This window comes from Cyrtonyx montezumae, unplaced genomic scaffold (genome assembly GCF_038088225.1).
Source record: "Cyrtonyx montezumae isolate F1298 unplaced genomic scaffold, pur_monq_1.0 scaffold_13, whole genome shotgun sequence".
NCBI lineage: Eukaryota > Metazoa > Chordata > Aves > Galliformes > Odontophoridae > Cyrtonyx > Cyrtonyx montezumae.
In genome coordinates, this window is record NW_027071859.1 from 35,003,609 (window position 1) to 35,011,645 (window position 8,037).

At 37.8% G+C, this 8,037-nt stretch overlaps 1 non-coding gene across 1 annotated transcript; it reads left to right on the plus strand.

The window, feature by feature from the left end:
* Positions 1 to 4,702: 4,702 nt before the first annotated feature.
* On the plus strand, positions 4,703 to 4,808 carry LOC136045337 (U6 spliceosomal RNA). The gene has a single exon (XR_010621901.1). It is a non-coding gene; the product is annotated as a U6 spliceosomal RNA (small nuclear RNA).
* The last annotated feature ends 3,229 nt before the right edge of the window (positions 4,809 to 8,037 follow it).

The window sequence follows — 8,037 nt, forward strand, 5'->3', positions numbered from 1 at the left end:
AGAAGCATGAAAGAATGATCAGTTGGAAGAAATATTCTGCAAGGAAAAGTCTGAAGACTTCAATCAATTTCACTTAATAAAAACTGCCCAAGAAGCAACTTGCTTACAGTGTATGATAATGACTTTTAGAGACCTGTGGAAGAAAAAAAAAACAATATCAAAAACAACAGTAAAAACCCAAAAACACAGACAAAAAACCCCACTGTAACCTGATATCAAAAGTGTATAATGTAGGAAAAATTATAATCAATATTTGAAAGCTGAGGTACAACAGAAGAAAAAAATCCCTAAAAATATTTATATAATTGGTACTGACTAAGCAGTTGAACATGATCCTGCAAGAAGTATTAGATTATCTATCCCCTCATCTCAGGGGTGGATGCCTTTTACAGAAAATGACTCGAATTGTAAAGAAAAAAGCAAGTATACCTGGTTGAAAATTAATGAGCTATGTCCTACAACATAACCAGATGGTTTTGAGTTTTATATATGCACAAGACTGTAATAAATGTTTAAACATGGTTTCAGAGGTACTCCATTGATTACAATAGCTTTCATGAATGCAAGTTAGGGAAATAAGCTTTAATCTGTAATAACAGGCCCTTGAATTATGATTATGGTGCTATGGGTGAAAGTAGAAGATTTTAAGAAGTCCTTAGGAAAAGAGAAAAACATACAGTTAATTAAAATTTAATGTGATGTAGGGCCTAAATTTTCATATCAAAGAATTGTCCTTCTGCTACTCTCAAAAGAGTAAAAGCTTCCAGAAACTTTGTGAATGAAGAACAGGTGGAACAGGGGAGCATCTATGCTATTCACGGCTAAAGTATGTCTATATTAGACATACTTTATAGGACTATTCTCTTGTATAGAATACTTTAAAGGAATGCATAGGAACGATTTTGTGGTCTGAAAATGTAACATGGCTTTACAATCATAATGCCGTGAATACTGCTCCTAGACAGAAAAACTCCCTCTGCCTTGAATGAAAAAAACTAGGCTCTTCTCATCTCTGAGAATATCTATTACATAAAGCCCTTCATCTTAATTCCTACTGAGACCAACAGAAGGTCTTCGCTTTCAGCTTTTTACTCTCAGTTTTTCCAGTCTAGCATTTTTTCCTCCATTTTTTTTTCTTAATTAGGAGAAAGATTCATCTCTTCCTTTCTGTTGTCTTTGAAAGAACTATGAAAATGTCTGTTTATTTCTGTTATGCTGATCCCTTTTTCATACAGTTGTACAGAGTGCCTAAAATGATGAGAACATATGCATGTTGTCTCTGAATATATTTCTTCTGACAAGCTCTCAAGAGACAAAATACGGAAATTGCCTTATCTTACTGTCTTATCTGTCATGAGTTTCCAATTCCAAGCCTCTTCATCAGCTCTTCATTTTCAATGGCACAAACTCAATCAGTTCTACTTATTTGTTTCTGAATGAAAAGAAAGTTCTGAACTTGGTTCCCTACTGCTTGTGTTTGTGGGAATTATGCCATCACATCAAAGTGTGAAACAGAGGATTGAATCTGTACCTTAAGAGGGTTGCAACATTCTGTACCTTGGACAGAGGCTGCAGTCATATTTTTTTTTCCATGGAGATTTAATGTGAGCCAGACGTTGCATTTGCAGCAGGCTGAGAGTGTCTGCATTTGCCAGCATTGAGTTGGTTTCATATAAATTATTAATCTGCAGGTAACATGTAAATTTCTCATTCCCCACAGTTCTCAATTGCTAGGAATATCATCTTGTTAAAGTATTGTGTTCTCCTTAATGAGTTCAAGAAGTAGTGTAAAAACCTGACTAGAGTAACCACCACAATTATTCTCTCCTTAAAGACCAGATAAAATTTTTAAACTATATTAAATGTGAAAGCCTCACAGGAGAACTCTGAAATTTGCAGAAGAAAAAGCAACATAGAATAGCACTTTTGTAAACATATTTCTTCAATATTACCTGACAAAAAAGAACTCTGATTCAAGTGTAGGATGAACGACCACATAACTGTATCACAGGGTGTGTATATCACAAACACAGGCTCTGTGTTTGTGAGTGTTGAAGTAATGCTAACTATGCATTTGAACTGTAACTCAAAGTGCTAGTGCTTGAGAGGTAACAGTGAAGGATTCTGACTTACAGAACAAGATTTATCTGGGTGTCATCCATGCTGGGCTAAACTGCTTGCTTATTATTGTGGTCTCCACGTTTGGAGCAATTCTCTTAAAAAGCTTCTCAATTCCATTAAGATATCACGATTAATATGTTTTCCATTATCTTCTACTGCACTCCAGTCCTGCTTTACAGATCAGTCCTAGCCATTCAGCAGAGGGTGCAAATTAGGAGCCATGATGTTATCTTTCCTTCTCTTAGGGAGTACATACTTATTTTATTTTAGGAGTCTCTATGACTTGTTCTTCCTCTGTTGGTGAATTAAATGGTACTAGCCAAATATGAGGAAGGTAGTAAACACAGAAGAGAATCAAAAGTGGGAAAAAATGGAATTCAGCAGAGTTTTGTTGAACTAGGAGAAAAATAACTGGAACATAAACAGCATTTATAGAGTGAAAAGCCACTAGGATTAACAAATGTACTGTGGATTTCAGGCTTGATTGGACTGGAACAATAAATTGGTAGCAAGAAGTCCAGACTGTTAGTAGCAGAATCATGCTGCATGTATCACTGCTTCACTATAGAAATGCTTCCTCCTGGAAATATTTGCTTGTTACTTATTACTTGGAAAAAGCAAACAAACAAACAAAAACAATTTAAACAACACACACAACAACAAAAAATGCCCCAAAAAACCATCTTCTGTTGTAAAATCTACTATGCATAACCACGGTACCCATTCATCTTGGTCTCTGCTTGAAAAATGTTATGTCAAGATAACAGCTTCAATGTCACCCATTCCTGCACAGCACATGGCAGAAGCTCTGTAGTTCTCCATGGCCTTTTTTTTCGTACATTCAAATGTGCAAAGGAACAGGTACTGTTCTCAAAGTACTATTGAATTTCAAGGAGAATCACTAGCTGCACAGCCATTTTTCTTTTTGCAAATAGGGCATAAAATATTGAGTTCCTTTATGTTATGGGATGGTAAGATGTCATCTTTGAAAAGAAATAATGTAACAGAGGTTTTGAATCATACAATAAAAGGAAAAACAAAGAAGAAAAAATGCTATATCTATAAAAGTAATTTTTACCTTTTCTGTGTTCTTTAGGGAAGTAAAATTCCTTTGAACTGAAGCCTTGTAAGTTGTTTAAAGTTGAGGTGAGCTGCTTCAAATGCTCAGAAGATAGAGGAACCCCAAAATGGATCTTATAATGGAAAAGTTAGCAGATCCCTAAGCAGTGCAGTACATAGGTACTTCTGGAGGAAGGAGAAAGGTATCTTAAAGATTTTTTTTTCAGAAGAAAGTTTTGTTCTTTTGAAAATGAACACTAAATTTTTTTTTATGCCAGCATCCCCTGCAGGCTCCCATCTAACTAGCTTATTAATTAACTGTATCTGGTTGCTAATTAAACAGTTGGAGAAATGCTTTTGAAAGAGAAGCTAGTTTGAGAATCTAGAGGGAAAATGTGATAGGTGAGTTATAAAGTACCTGTGAAAACTTGGTATTTAAGACTCAGTCCTCTCGTATATTTCCCTTTATATATGGGCAGGTGTTATGTGACCTCCAAGCACAGATGTACACACTACAGTAGTTACAAGATGGAGAAGTTTTAAGTCATTATAAAACAGACAGAAAAATTAGATTCTATCTTTGAGAGATTATTGCTTTTATGAAAAAGTGGATGTAATTGTTAAAATCAAGGGGTCGGGGTAAGCACCAAATTCAAGTGTTTCCTAATTGATACTTCGTTAAACAATTCTAGATATTTTTCCCCACCTAAATCCTGATCTAAAATTTTCTTCAACACTTGTTATTACTTATTTTGGCTTTCTGAGCACTGCAGAATATTCCCTAAAACTTTTTAGGCTATATGGTTCATACTGATCAGCTTTGCTCTGTCACCTAGGATGTAGGGAATCACGTCTGTGTATGTGCTGTTGTGATCTCTAGCTTTCACTGGCCTAACAGTAAATGATAAAGAAATAACTTATTTGCCTTAATGGATATAGTTTAAATTCCTGACCACTTTTTTACCAGAATTTGAAGAAGGTTTAATAAAAATCAAAAGGCTGTCCTGCATAGATGTGCACTGAATGTTGATTATTTTTATTTAGATAAATAAGGCTATTACAAATTATATCAAATTTGAAGTTAGCTCTTTTTTTTGAGCAGAGTGTTGGAATAAATAAATCCACAGTGATTTGGTTCAATCTACTTTTTTCTACTTGCATATTTTATGTATGCCTTCATTTATTTTGAAGGTTTCCATGTTAAATTTTTTTGAAGAAATTTTTGTGATGTCAGCTGTCTCCTTCAGTCTCTCCCTTTTTGGTTTCAAATAAAGTACCATCCTCCTCTTAACAACAACATGCATAACAAAGTCTTTTCCTTTTTTCTAATAAAAGGAGAAAGTACTGAACCACAGACTGAGAGCCTAATCAACCTGGTGAATATAATACAAGTGAATTTCTCTGAATCCTTCTACTTCCAATGATATCTTCTATACAGGAATTTGTGGAGCCACTCATGGACAAAAATCTCAATCCTTTTAGCCCCATTCTAACTTTTACAATATGCTGTATTAAGCAGAATTGAAAGGAACATATGTCATTTTTCTAAAATTGGAACAATAAGGAGAAGATTAGGATGGCCCCTGTGCAAGGATGACAAGCAAGTTCAAGAAGTGTTCCAAATTTTTTTTAACCATGTGGGAACAACTGGAGCTGCTGAGGCTGACAGCTCCCCACAGCCATTACATTGTTTACATGGGCTAATAGTGATAGTACAAAGGGTAATGGTTTTAAAAGTAGATGGCAGATTTAGGTTAGACATTAGGAAGAGGTTTTTTTTTTTTTCCATTCAGAGTGGTGATGCACTGGAACAGGCTGCCCAGAGAGGCTATGGACACCCCATCCCTGGAGGCATTCAAAGCCTCTGCCTCTGGGCAGCCTGGTCTAGTGATTGGCAACCCTGCCCATGGCAGGGGGGCTGAAACTGGGTGATGTTTGAGGTCCTTTTCAACCCTGGCCATTCTATGATTCTATGATATGATTCTATAATCCCAACTCTGTCATAAGTTCATAAGTTCATAAGTTCATAAGGTTGGAAAGGACCTATAAGATCATCTAGTCCAACCATCCTCCTATCACTATCTCTACCCAACTACTAAATTAAGTCCTTTAGCACCTCATCTAAACGCTTCTTGAACAGCGCTAGGGATGGTGCCTCAACCACCTCCCTAGGCAGGCCATTCCAGTGCCTGACCACTCTTTCAGAAAAGAAATGCTTCCTGAGGTCCAATCTAAATCTTCCCTGGCGCAACTTGTGGCCATTCCCTCTCGTCCTGTCATTACTTATCAGGGAGAAGAGGCCTACCCCCTCCTCACCACAACCCCCCTTCAGGAAGTGGTAGAGTGCAATAAGGTCTCCTCTGAGCCTCCTCTTCTCCAGACTAAACAATCCCAGCTCCCTCAGCTGCTCCTCATAAGACTTGTGCTCCAGGCCCCTCACCAGTTTTGTTGCCCTTCTCTGAACACGCTCCAGGGCCTCAATGTCCTTCTTGTAGTGAGGGGCCCAAAACTGAACACAGTACTCGAGGTGCGGCCGTACCAGAGCTGAGTACAGGGGGATGATCACCTCCCTGCTCCTGCTGGCTACACTATTTCTAATACAGGCCAGGATGCTGTTGGCCTTCTTAGCCACCTGGGCACACTGCCGGCTCATGTTGAGCCGAGCATCAACCAACACCCCCAGGTCCTTTTCCTCTCTACATTCTTCAAGCCATTCTGCCCCAAGCCTATAGCATTGCATGGGGTTATTGTGGCCAAAGTGCAGGACCCGGCACTTGGTCTTATTGAACCTCATCCCATTTTGCTCAGCCCAGCTGTTCAGCCTATCCAAATCCCTCTGAAGGGCCTCCCTACCCTCAGGCAGTTTGACACATCCTCCCAGCTTTGTGTCATCTGCAAACTTACTGAGGGTAAGTTTGTCAGTATGCTGCATGAGCTCTTGATAAGTAATACCTATGGAAAGCCATGACAACATAATAAGAAGTTTCTTTACTTTCATTAGCTTTGAATCGCTGTCATTGAGATGGCTGAAACTGAAAGTTACATACATATCTAGATTCCTAGCAAATATCTGAAAGAGTTGCAAAAACAGATATCATATATTATAAGCAAGCTTATGTAGGAAATATATGAGAACATCTTCATTCATTAATTAAAATATTTTAAGAGGAGTTTTTTGAGTCATGTAACATAAAGAATTTCTTTAGCTAGTAATCAGGAATTCCTGGAGAATGCAGTTACTACTTTCTCCTAGTACTTCTGGATATCAGCAAAAAACATCTGGGGAGTTTTTTTCCTGAGACATTTTTTCTGAGTTGAAAAACCTGAGAAATTTGACTAGAAAGATCAGCTGATTTAAAGCAGACTTGCATTACTTTTCATTGCTCCTTCAAAAATTTCCTGTGTAGCTCTGCTGATTCCAAAGCTAAATGCTTTGCCCCTCAGGTTCCAGGGATGGTTACCACACTAACTGTGGTTGTAGTCACTATTGTGTTCAGACACTTAGGGTGAGATTGATAAGGAAATTAAATATGCTTTAGGAGTTGCATTCAGTAGAAGCTGCAGCACCTAGTAGACTTCTTGTCAAGGGCTTGGCACTGTCAGCCTAAATATCTAGTATTAGAAACTGAAGGGATGTAGTCCCACCCAGCTGAAGACATTGAAAGAAAGTGGATATTGTGACATTAAAGGTATTGTGACAGTCTTCTCACCTCTTTGAATACTTCATCAATCTTTCTACAAAATCTATCTTTTCCCTTTTGGTCAGATCCCCATTTAGAGTACACAGTTTATGTAATATGCTGGTATCCTTTTCGCAGTAAAATTCTTCTGATCTAGATAAAAGTTATTAGATATTTTATTATCGGTGATTTTTCATCAGACTTGAGTCTGCAAGTTTCAGGTTCTTAAAGGTAAATGATTAGGAGTTAAATCTTAGTTGTCAGACTGAGAGATGAACTGCAGTCCAAGTCTGAAATGGCATACAGGGACAAATATTTGCCTATAGACTTTCTGAGGCACCTTGGCTAAGATCCTAAAAAGCTTACTTGCCTGAATCCTGAAGATAGGAACATAAAACTGAGAAAATGCTCCAGGAAAACTCTTTTCAAGCTAGTTATTCACTTGCAAAGCTGTAGGCAAAGGTAAATAAGGTTTTGCCAGAAAGTTACCTTAAATGACACAAGTCATTGCTGTGCATGAGTAATACTGCTGTTTAATTAAGCAGAACATTTGGGCATCCATTTCTAGATAATGCCAATGGATAAAGGAGTGCTCTGGGGCTCCCTTTGCAAATATCAGCTGGTCAAGCTGAACACACTCTAGCAGTATTCACTTCTGACCAAAGCTCACAGGCTGGTGTGTTGCTGCTGTCTGGCTTTTATGCAGCAGCTGTGTAGCTGAAGCACTTACCTGGGAGGCAGGAGACTTAAGTTTACCATTGCTCCCAGCTAGAGATGACTCTCCTTAAAAAGAGCCTTGCCTCCTAGGTCAGACTGTTGTCCTAGGCTGAGTAGAGCCATGACTAAATTTCATTAAAATGTCTGAGCTGCTGTACATAGAAGTCAGAACTGAAAACAGATGATTATGAGGACAGAGAAAAAATGTTTTGTATCATTGATCTGAAAAAAAAAAAAAAAAAGAAAAGATAATACAGGCTATTATATGTTCTCAGACATTAGTTCTTTGAGACTATACTTTGATCCGTAGCCATAGCGAAAATTTGACCTCCTTTGCTCACGTACCACCTTTTTCATATTCCCAACTGCTGAAACTCCAGAATTTGTTGGCAAATTTTTAGGCTGCCAGCAGCTAAAGTTCTTGGAGTTTAAGTACATTTACCATCATGTGGCATATAAG